Source organism: Rhipicephalus microplus, chromosome 3 (genome assembly GCF_043290135.1).
Source record: "Rhipicephalus microplus isolate Deutch F79 chromosome 3, USDA_Rmic, whole genome shotgun sequence".
In the NCBI taxonomy this organism is placed as follows: domain Eukaryota; kingdom Metazoa; phylum Arthropoda; class Arachnida; order Ixodida; family Ixodidae; genus Rhipicephalus; species Rhipicephalus microplus.
Window position 1 is genome coordinate 240326895 of NC_134702.1, and position 22009 is coordinate 240348903.

At 46.9% G+C, this 22009-nt stretch overlaps 1 protein-coding gene across 2 annotated transcripts in view; it reads right to left on the reverse strand.

Moving 5' to 3' along the window:
* The window catches only part of LOC142804181 (trypsin-1-like), a 71729-nt gene that overhangs the window by 39115 nt on the left and 10605 nt on the right, over positions 1-22009 (reverse strand). The gene's annotated exons all lie outside the window — the stretch shown is intronic.

A 22009-nucleotide genomic window follows, 5' to 3' on the forward strand; every position in this document is an offset into this window, starting at 1 on the left:
GATAGCAATGAATTGGAAAATCACGCGCAGAATGGCAAGCACATCGAAATGGGCTCCACATTTCTCGTGCACAAATGACGCATGAAACGTACTCACAGGTACAGATGAACACAAATTAGCACTTCAGTTGCTATTTCGCTGTGTCTGAAATGCGCGCCCTTTTTGTAAGCGGAGACTGTACAACGATTGCACTGACCTTTGTGTGCCCGGTAACTACAACAGAATTGTTTCGGTGAAAGCCGAAAGGCAGCCAAAACGTACGATCTTCCCCATCACGAGTAGAGACGCGTGTGTAAGCGCCCACCCCCCTCATGAGACTTGAAATTGGTTCAGACACTTAACTGATTCGACTCAGTCAAAGACTACCGAAAGACAAAACTGCACCAAACTCCTGCATACTTGCGATAAATCTCTACCAGAACTCCTCTAGGAAATTCGAAATGAGTATTTCTCAACATATCCCGCTGTATTGCATCCCGACTATACAGGACAGGTCCTCCTAATGAGCTCCTCGACCATCCCATTACTGTAGATGAAGTTCAAGCCGAATACAGAAACTAAGCATTTCCTCGGCCCCCAGTCCAGGTAGTATTCACAACAAAGCACTTCATAATCTCGAGGGCCAATCAGTTACCTTCCTTACTAAATACTATGATGAGTGCTGAATAAGGGGCATCCTCTCACCACAATGGAAACATGCCAAAGTAGTCTTTATAGCCAAATTTGGGAAACCTCTCCTTCGTCTAACCTCAGGCTCATATCCCTCACTTCTGAAGCATATACTCCGAACCAGGCTCTGCCAGTACCTAGAAAGGAAGAATCTCTGGCCTACTTGCATGTTTGAATTTCGTCCTGGGAATTCCACGCAAGACGTTTTCCTACAACTGAAGCATCACATTCTCGACTCTGCAGCCTCCGATAGCAGAGCTATTTTAGGAGTAGATCTAACAAAGCCATTCGACAACGTAGCGGACTCAGCTATTCTAAAGAACATTATTACCCTAGGAGTCGGTGCAAAGACGTACAACTACGTCGGAACCTCTCTGAACCACCACACAGCAACAGTAACATTTGGCGATCACAGCCTGCCAGGCATCACGCTTGGCGCACGTGGTATGCCCCAGGGCGCAGTTCTCTCACTATTCTGTTTAATATAGCGATTCTTCATATGCTCCAAAATCTGAGTCCGATCCAAAACATTCACTTGAGCTTCTACACCGATAAAATCACCATCTGCGCAAACCGGGGTAGCGACGCTGAATGGGAAGAATATTTTGTGATTGCGAAGACCGAAACTGGCACTCTGGCACAGATGCGCATGCTAGGCGAGTGAGGTGGAGGAGAAAGAAAGGGCAGAATAGTAACAGCTGACCCAGGATCAGGTGTCGTCTCTTGTTCTTTGTCTAGTACATTACAATTCTCTGTTCGACAGCTGAACCTTGCGGCTGAAGTCACCTGTACCTCGCGGGTCGTCGGCAGCGCGGGTCTCTCAATCCGAAAACGCCGTCCACGCTTCATGAGTCATGAACATCTCGACCCCACCACTGCTGCAGCTACCCAGCGAATCATTCGCAGACGGCGTCAATGCCTCTTCGGTGGTTCCAGACACCATCTGACGGGAACGTTATCAGAGAAGGAGCATGGGCTCTTGTCGTTCTCAAACGTCACGCACACTACCCGTGATATGAATCCCGTGCTAAACACTCTTCTAATAGTTGATCATTCAAGAGACACCTGTCAGGCTTCCTTGGAGCACCCCAGCGTCGCCAAGACAGCCCGCAGTCTCCCGCTGCCCGAGAACGCTGTTCATGTTTTTCATCACGACATCCTCTCCTTCAATGCTCTTTCGACCCGTCAGCAGCTTTCGGATGCTGTAAAAGCACCCTCAGAGAAACAACCCGCTATCGTGACCGCAAACATCACCTCCGACTTCCCCATTATTGCCACTATATTCGCGTGCGGGTCATCGGATAGCACCCCACAGCTGAGGCATACTATTACGTGACTCCACCTCATATTCAACGCCACGACAGCGATGATCTCCACGGTGTTCCCTGCAAACCTGCCGACTCTGAGCGCAACCAACGCCATGTTAGATGCAGTCACCTCGCAAGAACTTCAAGCCTGCTCATATGAGCAACGCAGAGAGCTCAGGGGCGCTTTCCTGAAGCTCTCAGACCATCTCGACGGCTTTGCTTCAGTGATATCTGCATTCTCATTAGCCACCCCACCATCGCCGTCCACTTACGAACTGCCGGAATTCGACGGGTTCCGGAATGACGCCTACAGCTGGGTGGCAACCGTCAACGCGCTAGCCATGCGTGCGGCCTAGACAGAGCATCAGAAATGATGCGTGGCCATAGACCGTCTTCGGGAAAGGGCAGCGGCGTGGCACTGGTATGAAGGCTGGAAGCAACAGTCATGGGCGAAGTAGAGCTCCAAGCTCATCATCCGCTTTCGGTCCGATTTCCTGTGCTACCTGTCCTTGGAACTCGACCTTCTCTGAGAACGGAGCTCAAGAAAAGCCCGACCTAGAGGATACCACTGGAGCCCCCACCTTCCTCCAAGGTGAAGGAAACAAATACGAACATGTAACTCTGCCTTGCACAGGCATTTCTGCTGTCGTATTTGAAGCTCCTGAGGAGCACCGGCCATACGGCGCTGCTGTGTCCGGCGGGTTCCTTAAGGCAAGCTTCGTGCTACGCTCCGCAATAGGCCCCGACGCAGGCCGTCTGGTCTAATTAGAGGCACTGGCCCTATTCCTACTGGATATTTTACCATCTAATGAGACAGGTCTTTGCACTGAGTTTAATAACATCCCGTCTCGCCAGACGGAACCAGATATGCGTTCGACGCATGCATTGCCCGAACCAGTAGTCTCCCATTTTCGGAACGGCTGCCATCGAGAATCTCCGGCCAGTACGCAGCGTGGCTTCAAGAATCGCTGAATTGATAGCGTCCGGGAGCTCCATAGTGACAACGCTGTACAAGTTAAGGACTAGCCACATCTCGGCGCAGAAGCCATGCTGCAGGTCAGCACGAGCACTTCTCCTCACGTCAGTTCAGGTGTCTGATCGCACTGAAAAACATCCCTCGATTCGCCGAAAAATGCGCAGACGGTCGCGTATGATGCTACTTGTTTCGTTGCCGAATCCACCATTTCCCACCCTGTTCTCCAAAATGTGGCGGAACAAAGGAAAGCATTCTGTGATTAACTTGCGACCAAGTCGATCCAGTCTTGTCCACCCGCCAGAGTAATCTCCAAGAAAACCACATCACCGCCGGACACTTCAACTTCCACGAGAATGCCTGCTCGGCCCACCAAAGGAAAATAAATGTGGAACTGCTTTCTTTGAAAAGTCGCAGCGAAGCCGAGGTTGTAGGTTGCCGCATGACAGTCAATGTCCTCTCGTGGAGTTATCATCAACAAAGGGACCAACCAAGACCCAGTCCCCACTACGACATTGCGAATGACCCAGGCGAGATAGCCAGTGTTGGCCGCCGGAGCCAATTTAGACAAACTTCCAGTGTGGTCGGCGCCGACCACAACGATGCGGCCAACCCCGCTCACCTGAAGCACTGTCAACCGCTGCAGCTAGCCTCACTCACCGGTACATTGTCCTGTGGCCCATCGACAATGCTTGCAGTCATGGTGAAGTGTGATCGAAACTGATACTCTGGCACAGACGCACATGCTAGGCGAGTGAGGTGGAGGAGAAAAAAGGGGCAGAATAAAAACAGCAGGCTCAGGATCAAGTATTGTATCTTGTTCTATGTCTAGTACATTACAATTCAAAATTCTCACTAACCACCATCGGCACATATGTTCAAGAACGTGGCCTTACTTGCTCCCCTTCAAAATCGGAGCTATACCTTTACCGACCGGAGCCATATACTTCAGCCATTCCTCTATCTCTACCAGGCTAGGTGCCCATTCCATCCCACTTATCTCAGAAATTGGGGTGCTAGGGCTCGTTCTCTACTCACATGGCGCTCATGGCGAGGTAATCAGGTATCTCCAAATACACGGTCTGCAGACAACTCGGCTTATTCGTCGCATTGCGAACCATAGGGCTGGCTTACGCGAGCGAAACACGCTTCAACTTAGCCAGGCTTACTTCTAAAGCCGCACCACGTATGCCCTCCCTTACCTACCTCTCCGACAGAAGGAGAGACACCGGGTTAAGGTGCTTGTACGGAGTTGCACAAAAATGGCTCTACGCCTTCATCCAACCAAATTCAATGACAGACTCTTGAAACTTAGTGCACATAACACGTTCAAAAATTTTGCTGAATCCACCTTTACAGAACAGAAATGTCGTCTGTATAATTTCGTGGCTGGCCGCGCTCATTTGTTCCAATTAAACTTAGCCCCAAATACACACTCACCCGAGGGTTCCCTCTTTCTTCTAACTTCCGCACTCACCTGAACGTACCTCCATCCCGAAGAACATGCATCCTCTGCGAGACGAGAAACGCAGAAAGACAAGGGCTCGAGCCCTCCAGAAACAATATGGCGAGGACCAGGATGTGGCCTACGTGGATGCAGAGGAATGTGCTTAAGGATCCCGCGTGGCCCTTGCGGTGGCTGACAATTAGGCAAATTTTCTAACTTCGCGCACAATGGTCACAAATTCATCTACAGAGGCACAAGAAGCAGCTGTGGCGCTCGCTCTCATCTCTGCACCCGCCAGCATGATTAATTGATATGTGTGGTTTAACGTCACTGAACCACCATATGATCCTGAGAGACGCCATAGTGGAGAGCTCCGGAAATTTCGATCATCTAGAGATCTTTAACATGCACCAAATCTCAGCACACGGGCCACAACATTTCCGCCTCCATCGGAAATGCAGATGCTGCAGCCGGGATTTCATCCCTTGGCCTGCGGGCCAGCAGCCGTGTACCTTAGGCACTAGACCACCTCGACCCGCCACCACAATCATTAGCAACTCGAAATCCGCTATTCTGAACTATGCCAATGGCTTGAAATCCCGTTGCACTGCTCGCTTGCTAGGGATCTCTCAGCCTCAGCGTTCCACAACCCTCCTCGGGGCGCCAGCACACGCCGGCCTCCTTGGCAACGGGAAGGCTCATCCTCTAGCTGAGGTCTCAAATTACGGGCAGGAGAAATGAAGCCCACAGGTCGACGAGTGCTTGCTTTGTTTTGTGATATTCTATCCTATTACCGGGATCAACGAAGAATATGAGACCCCCACGCCCCATCCCTAAACATAGCGCAGGCCGCACATTGGCGATGTCTACAAACTCTAACTGCTTCATGACCAGTATTATAAACGCGCGGTACCGACACCGATTCCCCTCCTGATGCAAACTTTGCGTCAAACAAGGACATTTCCTTCCCACATCCTCCTCACATGCCCCACCTTCCCACATCCCCTACCTCCGGTTGTGGCAGTGTCATACTGGGAGACTATCATGACCAGCACTCCTGCTTTCGACAAGCGCCGGATCTTTTCGAGTGCTATGAGAAGGATCGCACTGTAAAGCCATTTTTGTAAGGTTGTCTTGTCACCATGAGGGAGCACCATCGTGCCTTGAGGGGGCTCTGCCATCACGCTCCAAAGTGGCAATAAATGTTTCTACTCCCACCACCCCTCCTCTCCACGGGGAAAGTACGCGTGAAAGATGAGAGTGCGTGCCACTGCGTCCTGACAATGAGGCGACGTGCCATCTTGCTGTTAATTCTGAAAACATGACAGTTTATCCCAAGATGCCCGTCACCAGTTGTAAATGGTAGAGATAATTAGCTTTCTATTTGAACGTGGAATGATCTGTTATTTCGTTGCTCAGTGGTCAACTCCCCACATTCGCACTTCAGAGCTTTCACGTTCTATTCCGCGCGCCTTAGTCTTTTTCTGGACACTTCTTCTCTCTTAAATTTTTATATATATGTATATAGGTACGCATACATATTTGGTTACTGACGTCGACACTAACACTGGCGGCGAAATGCAGCTGAAAGTGTCCGTATATTTGCTATCGCACAAAAAAAGAAAGAGAAAGACAAAAGAAACCGTGCTTGGCGAAATTTTGGGCTATGATTGTCTCTTGCACGTGAGGAAAGTGAACAAAGTAGATAGAGGTCAGCATTACAAACACACCCAAAAGATAACAGTAGTATCTGGGATTTTGATGTTCCAGAAGCTTGATATCTTTCTGAGGCAGGGCAAAATGATGAGCTCCCCAAATTCAGATCATCTGATGCTCATTGACGTGAACTGGCATGACATAGCACACAGGTCCTTTGTAATTTCACCTCCATAGATATTTGGCAGCCTTGTCCTGTGACAGCTTCACTGTCAGTAGATAGAACACACCTAAAAATAATCCGCTGTCACACGCCTACATTTTGAGGTCGTTGTTGATTAATGACAGACTCCATGGGTCATTTTGTAAGCACCTGTCGAGGTGAATCCACGCCAGTGCACTTATCTGATCATTGATGTGTGCCTGGTCGTGTTTGATTGATATGTCTTAGACAAGTGAACGTGACAACGCTTGCACACACCATCCATATTAAGCGGATACGAAAAAGATACAGTGCAGAGTCCTGCCAAGCAAAAGCCTGACATGTCTCAACCGCCACAGATCACATAAAGCTTCTTCAAAGAGCATCTCACCAAGCTTGACAATTTAAGCTGACAAGCGCAATGCGTAGACGAGGCGTTCATGATCACGTCTGCCAAAATGTGCAATATTACGCGCCGCAAAAACGGGTGAAATATCAAGATGAACGCTGCTCCTCTCCCTTCTGCCTTTGCGCGCCCAGAGAATGAGGGCATGACGTGCGCGTAGGAATGTACACGGCTGCGTACACGGCAGCGCAGTGACGTTGGTCCTCTACGTAGACAACTCTGATCTGACGTTGCAAACAGTGGCACGTGACATGGCAAAAATTATTTAACACGGCATACGTAGTTCATGTAGTTTGTTGCTTGAAGATGATAATAAAACTATAGATAAATAATAAGACGCAATAAGAGAATGTGGGCGTCTTTTTCCAATTTTCTTCCGTGAATTGAAACGAGATGCGGGGCTAATGTGTGGGCGTTTCACAAGTGTTCGTGTCCCCGCGGTGAGCGCATCGAGCAGATAACCGCCGTGGAACGCTCCTACGGGTTCGCGGACTCGTTGTGCTACCGCGTTTGAGCCAACGTTCCCAAACCATCCCGCAGAAACAAGCAGAAGACCCCAATATAACGCTGGTCAACAAAGCAACGCTCGCGTACTCGGGGGTTGGACTTGTTTGGGCACGCATGCGCACGTGACCTCTTGGTTGGATGCCAGAGAGGGCGGGGAAGAGGTTTGGCTTGCGAAGGCTACGCGGACAAGCGACAAGGGTTTCCAGCTCGCCTCCTCCCATTCTCGTTTCGCGCCGCTTCAAAAGACCCGTTTTATCTGCTCGTGGTGAACCGATTCGAAAAATTGGCAGCATATCCACGGAGTGAATGATGGAGAGTGGGGTGAAGCATTCGCCCGTCCATTCGTTCTTGCTCCGTCAGTCCATGTGTCCGTCTGTGTGACCGTCCATGTGTCCATCCGCCCATCCGTGCGTGCGTCTGTTCGTGCGTCCGTCCCTGCGTTCGTCCATGCATCCGCCCCTGCGTCCGTTCATGCATCCATCCATGCATCTGTTTGTGTGCCCGTTCGTCCATCTATTCAACCCTCCAAGTAACACCATCTCTTATCTTCTCATCATATATTCCCCAAATAGAAGCACCGTCATCCAGCGGACATTTCAAGGACTAAACGAAAGGTGGCACACGCACACGTTCTTACGGCTTGCGCTTCGGGTATACTTCCCTCCTTTAACCACCTCGAGTTCATGGTATATACTAGTTTAATGTAATCACGGAACTGCGGCCCAACGCTCGCTAAAACTTTCCAAAACCAAGGAGGTTACAACCAGCGAGTATAACGTAGCCAACCTTTCTTGTCAGATAGTGCTCCATGTACATGCCAATGGCTGCTAATGGGCATGGCAGCGTGCGCGTTAACTAAAAGCCGAATGCTTTTGTCTCTCATTCCCTATTAGCAGACATTGGCATGTACATTGAGCACTATTTTTTATTGTGTAACAACGCACAGAACAAATCTCACTCTGGCACCACCTTTGAGGTCAAAATGTTATACTTGTTACATTTACAACAGCTACGAGGGACGAACGGGTGCCGCTATAAGGAGCTTCGCTCCTAAACATTTTTGTGGCAAAATGTTCCTCATCGGCCACCCAACTTCCACTGTCTAACTAAAATTTGGTATGGGGCCTGGTTAGTGGCTCTTTAATAGACTGTTCGGCAGTGAAGAAAGAATGGAGTGTAATGAAACAGACCGTAAGGGATGTCTTCACACAAAAAGAAGCCCCTGATGTCAGAAACTCAAAACTACGTTGCCGGCACCAACTGCGGTCTAGGAACATTTATGAATAATCTGGACCATCCCATAATATAGAGGACTACCTGACTTCATTTTCCCGGCTGCTACTACCACTGCTTCTACCACCAGCATCACCAACCAACGCCGTACATTCGGAGGGCCCAAAATACACAGAAGCCAGGAAGACTGATGTCGTGTGGCCTTCCCGACCACCGCGACACTCCACATAGGGACGACACAAGATTTGACTCAGGATCTTCTCGACGAAGAACTACGTGTCATCGCTCTGCGTGTCGTCGTTGTGCCCCCCTCTTTCTTCATTTGCCTTCGCTGTCTCGGCCTTCAGTGTAACAGAGTTTCGTGAATGTGGCCCGCTGATTGTGGGCAGCTGATAATAGGCCTCCTGATTAGGCCTCCTGCTCTGATGAAAGTAATCATTCATGCGTTGACTCTTTTGCTTTACATACGCGGAAAAACCTCATTGAAGTTGGGACAAATGAAGTACTAATCTCCGTGCTCTAAAAATACTGAATAACTCAATTGCTGTTCAATAAATATTGCTGTTGTAGTGAATAGCGCAAGAGGATGAGGAAGCAGCCAGAAAAACAAGAGCTCTGTCAATTCCGCCTATTAACGGTACAAACATTTCTAAAATTTTATAGCTTGCGATTAAGAAGAGATGAATAAATTTCATCAGTGATCCACACTTCTTTATCAGCCATTGGCTAAGTTTTCATACGACTCAGGTAATCTACGTAAAAAAACAAGCTTGAATGTACAAGTGTTACCATCATATATCTAAGGGTAAGTTATGACCCACATCAGTGTCTCAAGAGCGATTATAAAAAGATTTTTCCTCCAAATTGTAAACTTCAATTTCACAAATTTTTAGAGATTAGGTTAGATATTTGCCTTTTACATGAACACACATGTAACATAATAGCTACAGATGCTTCAATGAATGAGGAAACAGCAGGTTTGGGAATCATTTGCGAGTCGCTTGGCTGGGCGTTCGCCGTGAGGCTACCCAATTTCACTCTGGTTTTGAAGCTGAGCTCATGGCGGTCATCATGCACTGGGAGAACTCCCGACGCATGCAGCTGGGTGATAATAATAACAAATTGGCTTTCGGTGAGCACAGCCCACTCAGCTCCGCATAACTCGCGAGTCTTGAAGACGCTACGTCCTTAGTTGCACCTCAGCTGAAGCACCTAAAATTAATGTGGGTCTCAGGTTACTGTGTGTTCAAATTATTTGAAATGACCGATGCTTTAGCCCGCGGATCACTGTAGCTACCAATACTTCAGGTTTTTCCGGTGGTAGATTACGTCACTGCAATCGGATATAGATAATTGGCACTTCACACTAATATAATAGAAGCAGTAACAACATGGGTGAAGTACAAGCACCTAAACTTCCCATGGAAGGCTCCATGAAGCCAATCTCAACCAACAGAAGTGACGATAACCAGCTTTCCGTGCCGCGTCCCCTCATTTAACTCACACGTATACAGGGTGGGTCTGACGATATCACCCCTCTGCCGATTCTGTGGGGAATTAATATATTTTTCAAACTACTTTCTGTCATGTCGCCGAGATGTAGGATTTCTGATTAGTTGCTTTTCAAAAATATGATTAGCCTTAACTGAAGAAACTGTATAAAGCTTCGGCACCTCCGGTTCGGGATACTGCTACAGGGATGTATTTAATGTCGTGTATAATTTTATTCAAATTACCCAACACGTACCACTTTAGTGTTGCCTTTGTATATTCTCGTTATTAAAATGCTGTAAACATAACTAATCTGTTGAAAAATGTTCTGATCAGGTCTTTACGGCAGTCTGATGTATTAGGTTTCGTAGTAATAATTCATTGTAATACGTATCATTATCATCGTATTTTTTATATCTCCCAACGTTTCAAATAACCTGTACAATTTTCAACTACTCATTCCTAGCCAATACCCCAGGCTGGGGAAGGACAAACAAACCACAAATTTGGTTAGAGAGACGCGGCCCGATAATGCGCAGATTTAGGCCTCCTGTCATTTTTTGCCCTTCCAGTACCTTTATACATGAATAAATCATGTGACATTGTTTACAAGAGCTTCTACCCTAATGAATTTTCTGAATTATCATCACACTGCAGAACTATAAAATTAAAGCTTTGCTACAATAACTACGAGACATTTAATTGCTAGTGCGCATTACCAGTCGGTATGTTCCTTGAAGGTAGTAATAGCGTAATTAGGAGGTCAATATTGTGATCTTAGGAGGAATGTCAAGCCATCTATATATGGGACAGCAAAGTAGGCGTCGACGGAGAACGATTGACTTAAACAAGCCCTGAAAAAGTAGCCAGCGTTTAGACATGCAGGCTAATGAGCTCGTGCAATGAATTTTTCTGCAGTAATGTAAATATGCATCATAAAACAAGTAATTCTGGGGCTATCCATGCTTGCTGAACAGGGCCATTCTCGCGCTCACATCTACTACTCAAACAAGGGAAATTGTTGTGTTGACAGGTGGCGCCACAACACCACAGAAGAACAGCTCGCCAGGGGGCACGCTGATCTTAGTGAGAATGAAGTTCGTGAAGTTAATACAGATTCTACCGAAAAAAATGGTAGATCCCACGTGCAGTGGGAATCGCTGATATACACAGCACGAATGAGGAAGCTGGATATGTAACTTTAAAATCAGCACAACAATACGAGGCGGAAGTTATTTATGCCACACGTGACTTTCATTTCTTGATTATCACGTTTGTACGTGATTTACCTTCGTCAACCATTCACGTCAACTGATATCCAATTAGATATATGTGCACCTAGCGAAACGGCTGCGAGCACGCTATGAGGGAAGCATGTAGTAATATTTTACATTACACGAATATCATCATTATCATGTTTGGACGTGTCACATACCTTCGTCGTCCATTCACTTCCCGTAATACCAAACTCGGTTCATGGAAGCTAGCGAAACGTTGGCAAGCACACGTAACGTAGACGAGCGCCCACGCTGGGCGCAGCGACGCTACGCTAGCAAAACGCGAGCACGCTATTGTCTGATACTAGGCGCGACCAACGTCTGTCGGCGTGGCTCGGTGGCAACCGGCTCGAAATGCGACTTGCTGCATTTCGCGCCGACGACATTAGCTAGAAAGCACCGCGTCTGCTCAGCTCCGTGACGGAATGACGCCGGGCGCGCTCAAACGTGCATGCGGCATAGCAACGCACCCCGGCGTGCGCCTGCGAGTATATGCCAGGCCAACGCCTCCTAGAAGAACTATGCCTAGAGCATTGCTCTCTCTTCAATTGAGAGCTTGCTGCCAGCACAAAATCTTAGAGGTCATGCCTCCTACCATGTGTTGCGGCCATCCGCCGGTGGGACCACTCGCCTCCATACTGCTCAGTCACGTGACATTACCGTACCGCTCTGTCACGTTACATCACAGCTGCTTGGAGGCAACTGTGAAAGCATTGCTGTGATTCCAGGTGCGATCGCCACAGTCATTCGCCTCCGTACCGGAAAGGGAGAGTAAAATCCGAGGGTAGCATGGCGCGTTCGCGGCTCACGTTCCAGGCATAATTTTTCTAGGAGGCGCTGGCCAGGTGGATCGGCGCTTGGCGGGGCATCGCCAGCGTGACGAACACGGGCGCGCACGCGCGCCTGGTCACGTCGAAGTGCTTTGGCGCATTGAGTGCGGCACGTAGCATTGTTCTTATATGACACGCATCTCATGATTACCATGTTTGCGCCGGTCACCTACCTTCGTCATTCATTCACGTCACGCAATACCAGATTGATTGATTCATTGATATGTGGGGTTTAACGTCCCAAAACCACCATATGATTATGAGAGGCGCCGTAGTGGAGGGCTCCGGAAATTTCGACCACCTGGGGTTCTTTAACGTGCACCCAAATCTGAGCACACGGGCCTACAACATTTCCGCCTCCATCGGAAACGCAGCCGCCGCAGCCGGGATTCAAGCCCGCGACCTGCGGGTCAGCAGCCGAGTACCTTAGCCACTAGACCACCACGGCGGGGCTCACGCAATACCAAATTTGTTGTGTGTGAAGCTAGCGAAACGACCGCGAGCGCACCATGAAATTGAGATGTATTCATATTGTTACATGACACGCGTCTGACAATTATGATGTTTGAACCAGTCATATACATTCGTCATTCATTGACGTCCCGTAATACCAAATTTGGTGCATGTGAAGCTAGTGAAACGGCTGCGAGCGCATCATGAGTGTGGCATGTGGTCATGTTGTTAGATGACACACATCTCATGATTATCATGTTTGCACCAGTCACATACCTTCGTCATTAATTCATGTTCCGTAACACCAAATTTGGTATATGTGAAGCTACCGAAATGACTTTGAGCGTACCATGAGCGTGGCGCGTAGTTATGAATCGATACTTACATGAATTGCATGTCATGATTTCTACATTATGGTCTGTGACTTGAGTTCGTCATGCAGTGATGAAATCACCGCAAGAGCAACAAGCGCTTGAAATATAAATTATGACATACATGTCATGATAGTCATGCTATGACTAGTCAAGTATGCTCGTCGTACAGTAATGTTATGCCATACCAAATTTGGTACGGATACCATTGACGAAACGGCCAGGGGAGCTAAAAGTCGTAGGCGGCTATATAGATAGATAGATAGATAGATAGATAGATAGATAGATAGATAGATAGATAGATAGATAGATAGATAGATAGAAGATAGATAGATAGATAGATAGATAGATAGATAGATAGATAGATAGATAGATAGATAGATAGATACGCCCAAAGTAGCCGAAGCTCGCAAAGAAATGCTTCGCATTGAAAAAAAAAAAAGTGGTCCATTTCCCGCTAAAGTAACCATGTGTAGATGCGAAGCTGCGCGCGCTAACGCTTACACTGGCGGCCACATTGACGGTAGCGTACATCAAGCGAAAGTCAAGGCAAGGTCACACGCACCCGTTGCAGCGCGTCAGCACGTGGAATTTTGACGTGGCGCTGCACCCAACGTTACTAGATTCTTCTTTCAGTTTGCAAACTGCGCCGCCGCAGGTGTCACCCTTCTATGTACAACCACGAAGGGGCGTGCTCGTCGTTTTTTGACCGGTCTGACGAGATTCACGGTGGTTAGGCGCACGCCACCGACCACGCCAGCGAAGCAAAACAGCAGGTGCTTCTTCGTGCCTGCAAGTATAGTGCAAGTGTGTTCCGCGGCAATCGCTATAATTGTGTGTCTCAGCGAGATCGACGACACTCGCGCAGTTTGTGCTCCCACTGCTGCTTACTGCGATATCATGGTGACAATTGACGTTCTGTCTCACTCGCTGTGAGCTCTGTTGTGTTATTGTGCCGGTTGTTAGCTGCATAGCTCTCATGCGACGTGTGACGATTATTTGATGTTATGAAGCATGCCTCGCTGCTTTGTCACTGGCTACCGAAGCGGCTTGGACTCAACGTAATCTGCGACCGAAACAAGGCACTTTGTCAAGTAACGCGTTTATGAGGTGGGTCTTCAACAGTGGCAACGAGCCATACCGAGATTGGATAAGGAACTATCAAGATCTTGCGCTGTGTGCGACCTCCACTTCCAGGAGGACGATATCTTGACTACGTGCACAGTGTTCACGGTGAAGTTGTTTTGATACCGCGTGAACAAAAGTGACTTCCAGTTTGTTTGTTGTAACGTTCAATAAAGTGTTCATTCAATAAAACTTTGCTAAACTCATTGTATTTTGCATTTTATAGCCTTATAAGGCACATGCATTTATTGAATTCGTGTGCGCTCTTTCCTTGAAAAAAAAAAGAACTCGTTCAGATCGTAAATTTGAGTTATCGGGAATGAACCAATTGTTCTAGGCTTTACACTTCCAATATCTCCGGCGGCATTAGGTGAATGTGGTGTGCGCCTGATCATATAACAATAACTAAGCTTATACGATTACGAGGCACGTCGTGTTGAAGAGATTTGAAAAATTTGGCCATATGTGGTTTCTCTAACATGCGCCTGAATTCAAGTGCATAGTCCTACAGTGTTTACCCTTAAGCCCACTGCAACGTTTTTTCAATATATATGCTTGAATTTTAAAGAACAAGAACGCAATACGGCTAGATTAACACAAAGCCCGCAAGATTCAGGCATCGCACTCGCATCTCCGCCTTGTGGCACCGCATTAGCCGCAGAACTGGTGCTTTAATTTGCCCACTCGTAATAACCTTGGTGCACTATCACGAAAAATAACTCCCGCAACAGCAAATTAACCGCAAGAACTACGTTTACGTCGCGGCGACCGGTCAAATGGTATCGGAAGCGCCACCTAGGCAGCGGGAAACGAAATGGCCCGCGTTTCGACGCCTCGTCCCAGCGGAGTTTGCAAAGTGAAGAAGAATTTAGTAACATTGGCTGCGCCCTATTCCTATAAAGAGAGTTGGCACGCAGCTTTACGTAACAACGCATTCTCTCTTTATATATGGGAGATGGTGCAGCGCCGTGTCGAAAACCACTACGCTGACGCGCTATAACAGGCACATAGGCACTGTGCCGTGGTCCCTACTCGGCTGCAGAAATTAGGTGCCTTCTTCCTCGTCTAACCACTACCACCACTAACAACAGGCACGTGGGGTATCGTGGCAATGCGTAAGCGCGAAGCTTTCTGACGCAGCGCCACGCTTTTTTTCTATAGAGGATGTGGGCACGTGGCAAGCCGAAGCCGCGCGCTCTCTCTTTCTGTATAAGACAGGGCTCGACGCCTCGTGAAATGAACACGCGCCGACGCGCTGCGATGGATACGTGGGATAAGCATATGAGAGGCCCTTGACTAATTTCCGAATGCCCGATCCAGAGCCTACATATGCGGGGTGGCCAGTGAATGGTTGCGCAGCGCGAGCAGTCTTTTACCAGCAGACGCTGCCTGCCTCGGCCTTACGAGGCGAGAGAGAGGGAGGGTAGCGACAGTTTTGTGGGTGTCTTATTGGGTCCGCACGAGACGTGAGCACGTGGATTTAGGCAAGAGACGTGAACATGGCACTAAGTCATGTACAGCGGCTGAAAACCACAAGGCAGGGTCAGCTCCTTGTGAACAGGCTATACGCTCTACCTCACTCGTCCATGAGGCAGCGGGCGAGTGAGCTCTTGACGGTTGTGCTAGACATGCAGTACACCTGCTCGCCGGCTATCCCACTCTACCGCCACATCCCTATGGTGATCACCAAGACCATTGGCGGTAGGGCGCCCTGTGATTTTGGTAGACGATCTTTGAATCCCCCCTTCCTTTTCGGCTTCTTCGCTCGCTCTCTTCTTTCTCTTTCCTCTCTTCGCTCAAGTCTATTACTCCCCCATTCCCCTTTCCCTGTGAACCACTGCGGAGGTGTCGCACTTAGTGGCAGTTGCGGGGTTTCCTTTTCTTTTCCAATTCTAAGAACCACTCCCCCCCCCCCCCCGACGTGCGACGCTAGCATGCAGAAGGGGGGGGGGGGTATGGAGGGACAGCGTAACAAAGGCTAGTCAAAGAGCCGCTTCGCATCTAAAAAATGCCCCCACCTCACCGAAGGTAATCGTGAGGAAATGGAAATGCAGTGCATAGCGTCCATAACAGCGTTTCGCGCGTGAGAACCCAGCGTCAGAATATTAACGTTTTCTTTTTTTTTTTTCAAAGGCGAAGCGTTTCTTAGGAAACTTTGGCGACTTTGAGTGTATCTATCTATCTATCTATCTATCTATCTATCTATCTATCTATCTATCTATCTATCTATCTATCTATCTATCTATCTATCTATCTATCTATCTATCTATCTATCTATCTATCTATCTATCTATCTATCTATCTATCTATCTAGCCGCTTACGTTTGGGTGTTCTCGTAGTCATCCCCTTACCATGGCGATAACCAAAATCAACATAGAAGGGTTAGATAGTTTTACGAATGTGTCGCACTGGCCAAGACTTGATTATTGTCATAATATCATCGCGTACGTCGTCAAAAACTATCCGCCGGACAGTGGCACATACCCACGGGCGGGTATATGCCACAGATGATCTACCCAGGAACGACGACAGCACACATGGGCCATTTTAACGCGCAAGCGTTCAGAAATACCCGACATCGGTGGCATCCACCCGACGAATACAAATAATGAATGTCGGGGTTTCGCATGCCAATGAACCATTTGACCACAGAGCTACGCCAGGTCTCCGAACTACTTTTCAAATAAACGCTAATCTTCGTGAAACGTCAACAGGGGTTGCAGTGCAGTCTGTCGAATTTTATAAACATTACATATGTACAATTTCGATACAGCCGTCACATCGGGTTAACGTCAATTGCGGTTAGTTGTCATGGGCTAGCTGAGGTTGATTTATGTAGCAGTGTCCAGGGCCAGCATCCTCGCGAGCATCAACGCTTCATATCAGCAGCTGGTGTTGCTAATGCTCATGTTACAGTTGGCATCGTTGTGCAAGTGCAAACAACTGGTCATAAAACATCTGCAACTCTTCAACGTGTGTCTGTGCGTGCAACATTAGTACATATATTTAGCGTCATTTCATGGCGTGTCGCTCAATAAAAAAATTGCAACACGGTCACCTTCCCTCCGCATGCTTCGCATGACGTCGATTCCCAGGAGCGTGGGATCAGTCGATTTTTTTTTCTTACACCATGCAGCCAATTACGCCGTTCACCGCGCGTGGCTTCTTTCTATCGCATTTTTCAGATGCCTGCGCCCTCCCTTACTTCTTGTGTGGCGCTTGAATAATCAGCAGTACCACCAGCGCCCTTTGGTTTTCTGAGAGCGATGCGCACCCGCACTGTCTGTACTCTCCACCACTTCCATATGCGGGAGCGGCTCAGAAGTGCGGGCTTTGACTGTCCCGGTGGCGCTGCCCGCGGCTTGTAAACTGCAGCACTGGTTCCTCATGTAGCCGAACTTTTTTTTAGGGGCGAAGGTCCTTAAAACCTCACGATGTCCGCCATCTCCCGTCTGTCCGTAACACCATGTAACCTTCAAAATTTAAGCAATAGAGGGCGTTGGTAGTTACCGTTTTGCATGTAACCTTCAACCTATAAGCAACAGAGGGCGCTGTGGTTAATTGTAGATGTTATGGCGCTGTTGTCAACGTTATATATATATATATATATATATATATATATATATATACATATAACCACGTTCCATATCACACATTCTTTTCTCTCATATGGACGAAGACGAACGCAGGAAAGCTCGACGTGCTGAGTATCAGCGTCGCCGTCGACGGGAAGCTAAGGTGGAGACAAAAGAGAAGGAAGCGGATGCAAAGCGGCGACGGCGACAACAAAGTTCTACACCACAGACTAGGGCTAAGGAAGCAAAAGCTAAACGGGTAAAACGCCAAGCTGACGCGCAGTTGAAACAGCTTGAAGCGGATGCAAGGTGGCAATACTGACAAGAAAATTCTTCAGCAGAGACGATAGCTAATGAAGCTGTGATTATGAAGTCAAAATGTAACCCAGAACTCGGAACCTCATATCAGCTATAAAGAAGAATCACCGCTATATCACGATCGGTCTAAGCACTATCTCTTTGAATAAAAAATATATAAGTATCACAACCACAATCAATCTCAGTACTATCTCAAATTTAATCACAATAATCACGTCCAAAAGCTCGCCCCATAATTATCTACAAGATGCTTGAAATGTAGCGATCTCTTTTTTGAATGCATATGCAATGGCCGTGTAAACGGCTGGAACGTTTAACACAGCATGAACAAAAGGAAACAGAAGATAAGGGAGGTGACACGCGATGACTAATGTTGTGTTCGCGCTGTTTTTTCCACTTAGCAGAATCACCCTATTGATTGCGATAACTGACACAGAATGACCCATTTGTGCAATCTGAAAGAAAGATAACACTCACAAATGCATGCTTAGGAAAGCTCCATCTAAAATTGGATATCTCAAAGATAACATCATCTTTTAGTCCGCGCATTTGGGTTTCTCGGTCGTGAAACAAATCCCGGAAAATTCCCGATAATGTGAGCAGTACGTAAAATAAGATCTAGTGGTCACAAACCAAGCATATTCAACTAAGTTGTCCCACTTTGTGATTTTCTTCTCTCGTGCTTTCATTGACTGCAAATTGTTTTCCTACATGACAATATCTTTATTACTAAAATGCTCATTATGGTCTTCGATTAAAAGTAATTTTTAAGAACAGCCTATTGTGACCTGCTGTCCTTACAGCTTAATACAGGGTGCTTTAGTTTTTACAAAATGCCTATTTTTATGAAAGATACAATTACTGTCAAGCCACTGTAATTTTCAAAAACAAACTCTACGCCAAGGCAGGAAAGCTCTGCTGCATCTTAAGCCACAGTTAAATGAGCAGTTAAGAAAACCTTATCATTGAAGTGTCAGAGTATAATTTGGGTACACTTGTTGGTACCGAAAAACTGCAGGATGTTACAATGTGTGGCATACCCTTTTCAAACTTTAGTGAGCACACGTAGTTTGCAACCGTAATAGTCGAAACTGAGGGCAACAATCTATGGGATACCATAACTGAGCGGTCCGGGCTCGCCATCTCGGTTACGTCAGGCCGAAAGCTGACGAGCCGAAATTTGAAAAAAAAAAAAAGGTGCGTCGCAGCAAAACGCGCGAAGAAACGTAAAATGTCGATTGAAATACCGAACTGTGCCCCTTATATTTAGGGTTTATTTGTAGGCCCGCGTGCTCAGGTTTGGGTGCACGTTAAAAAAACCCATTTGGTCGAAATTTCCGGAGACCTCCACCATGGCGTCCCTTATATACATATGGTGGTTTTGGGACGTTAAACCCAACGTGTAAAATTATTCCTAGGGTTTGATGCGTAGCGCTTACCTGTTTGTTTTTTTAAACTACAATGAAGAGCGAAAAAATTTTCCGCTTGTTTGCGAGAAGAGCTGGTCTGGCTGTCGCCTAGCTTTACACTGCGCCGTATAGGAACAAGGAGGAAATTTCTGTTTTCTGGTGTAAAGCGAGAAAAAAAAAGAACAACACCCAAGAACTTGACATTAAACGCTGAAAATAAGGCAACAGATGGATATTTGGAGCGCCTTTTCGGCATCTTTGCCTCAGAATTGGTATATTGTATGAACTTGGGCCCTAACTTCCGATCATTAATATGTCTATGTCACACCGTAACAATATCTTATGTAACGTTACAGTGTCTTTTGGATTTTTTTAATGGGTATACCTCATTGTACCATAAATTGTCACGTCGTACTGCTCTGCAAGATAAAGAACCCTGAAAATGGTCATTATAAAGGTAATTGCTGAGTTTTTCTTTATTGCTCATTTTATTATAACTTTGGGCGCAGCAAATTTTTACCGAGTCTGCTAAGAGTTAGTTCGTGAAAACGATGGAGGCCTGAAAGTCATAGCATTTTTAGTAAAAAAAAAACAGAATCGTGCATTATCTAAAAAAACACCCTCCATACTGCACATGGCTTTAACACGTAATTTCGCATTTTAGAGAAACAGGGGCCTCACACTCACCGCAGTTGGCGGGCTGCGATCGCTAAATTAAGTCTCCCGAAGTGGTTGGCAGTTTAAAATTGTCAGAGCTCCGACAATTTTAAAAATGCCAACTAGTATAGAGCGGGGAAGAGGGGGAGGAGAGGGAGGGTGCAGGAACTCGAACAAAATGTTAGGTAACGTGGCGATTTGAAAGAAGCACGCGTCATATATATAGGCCACTTCTAAATGGGTCATTGAGGACGTAGAATCTCCAGAAGTATATTAATACCGATCTCCAAAACAACTGAAATCTGGATGCAGACTCTGAAGTGCAGTTTTTGTTCCACAGATGCGTTTGAAGACATGGTGACCAAATGGGGTGCCTCACAGACCAGTTGCGTCTATGTAGCACATGAAAATATTTATTCATATAAAAAATATATCAGAAAAAGTACCGTCATGTCCTGTCCCAGTCACCAGTGAGAGGCCCGCGGAACACGTCTTGGAGACCCCTGGTACAGGTAGCTTTTTTATATAGGCCTCTAAACCAGTCCGAGTTGGAAGGCCAAAGAGAGCGTTCTTTCTCGCCTTAACTGCCATTCCCTCAGACGCCATCTTTCTCCACAAAGAAGGTGGACAGTGTGAGCACTAAGGCTTCAGCCTATCAGTATTTTTTCGCTCTCTGGTAAGTGCTGCTTTCTCCGCTTACCTGATATAACTCGCGCAACACGAAGGGAAATCAGTTGAACCCGTACGATAGTCCTTGAGACATGGCAGAATGTGCGTGCGACTGCACAACAAATCGAATGAATGGCCAGTTCACAACCAACATCTCTTGTACCAACCGAGGACGTGTTTTTTTGTGACGTCACGACAAGTCACTGTATACGTGACAATGTGTACCGAAAAGACGGGAAACAATATTATATGTGCTTGTGCGTCCCAGAACTCAGCGGCGTATCTTATTATCCCAAAATACGGGGCAGGAGAGAGCTCTGGAACTTTCTACCAACTGAGTTTTTTTAACTTGTATTGCCATGGCACAGTAAGCAGGCCTCTACCTTTCTGCCTGCAACGAAATGTGACAGCCGCGCCTGAAAAGATGGGAAACGCCAGGGGATAAAAACGCACTTGTTATTTATATTGTCAAAGGATTTTTAGCGGCCTCCTAAAGCTTAGCAATGTGAAGAGCGGTCTCCTATCTTGTAGAAAAGTATAATAAGAACTTTAAATGTCCCGTAAAAATATGACCGCGAAGAAAAGTCTGGCGTGAGAGTAATGAATTGCCTCAAATAGGAGATTACAGGAGCTGTGCGCTTTTTGGTGACAAAAAAAGCTGCGTTCATGTGGCACAGGTGGCTCTGATGGCATGATGTGAACTTCACGCTACACTCATGATGCATCTCAGCGGAATGCAAAAGTGGCCATGCATATTGCTTCTTGCAGTATGCCTCGTTATCAGCGAACTTCTTGTAGGTCACTGTGGTTCGTCTGCTGTTGCAAAAAACTATCACCATCATCGGTGGCCTTGCACGTGCATTATACAGCAACACGGCCGACTCGCGCTCTTTTCTTCATTTCACATTGACTATAAATAAAGACAGTTTGCTGTCGGTGACGTATTCGATCTAGGAAGAAAAAACAGCAGATCCCACGTACAGTGGGAATTGATCATATAGAAAGGTTGATATGTCACTTTAAAATTAGCATAGCGTTACGAGGCGGACGGAAATTATGCCGTACATGACTTTCATTTCATGATTATCATATTTGGACGTGATATTAAACTTGGTGTAAAATGAACTAGCGCAACGGCCGCGAGTGCGCAATGAGCGTAGCATGTGTTCATGTTTTGCAATACAAATATATTATAAGTATCATGTTTGGACGTGTCATTTACCTTCGTTGTAATTCAAGTAATATACTACCGAATTTGGTATATGTGGAAATTGCGAAATGGTTGCGAGCATGCTATGAGCGTAGCATGTAGTCATATTTTCCATGACACGCATCTCATGATTATTACGTATGCACCAGTGACGTACCTTTGTCATCTATTCACGTCAGCTGATACCGAATTTGATATATGTGAAGCTAGTAAGACGGCCGCG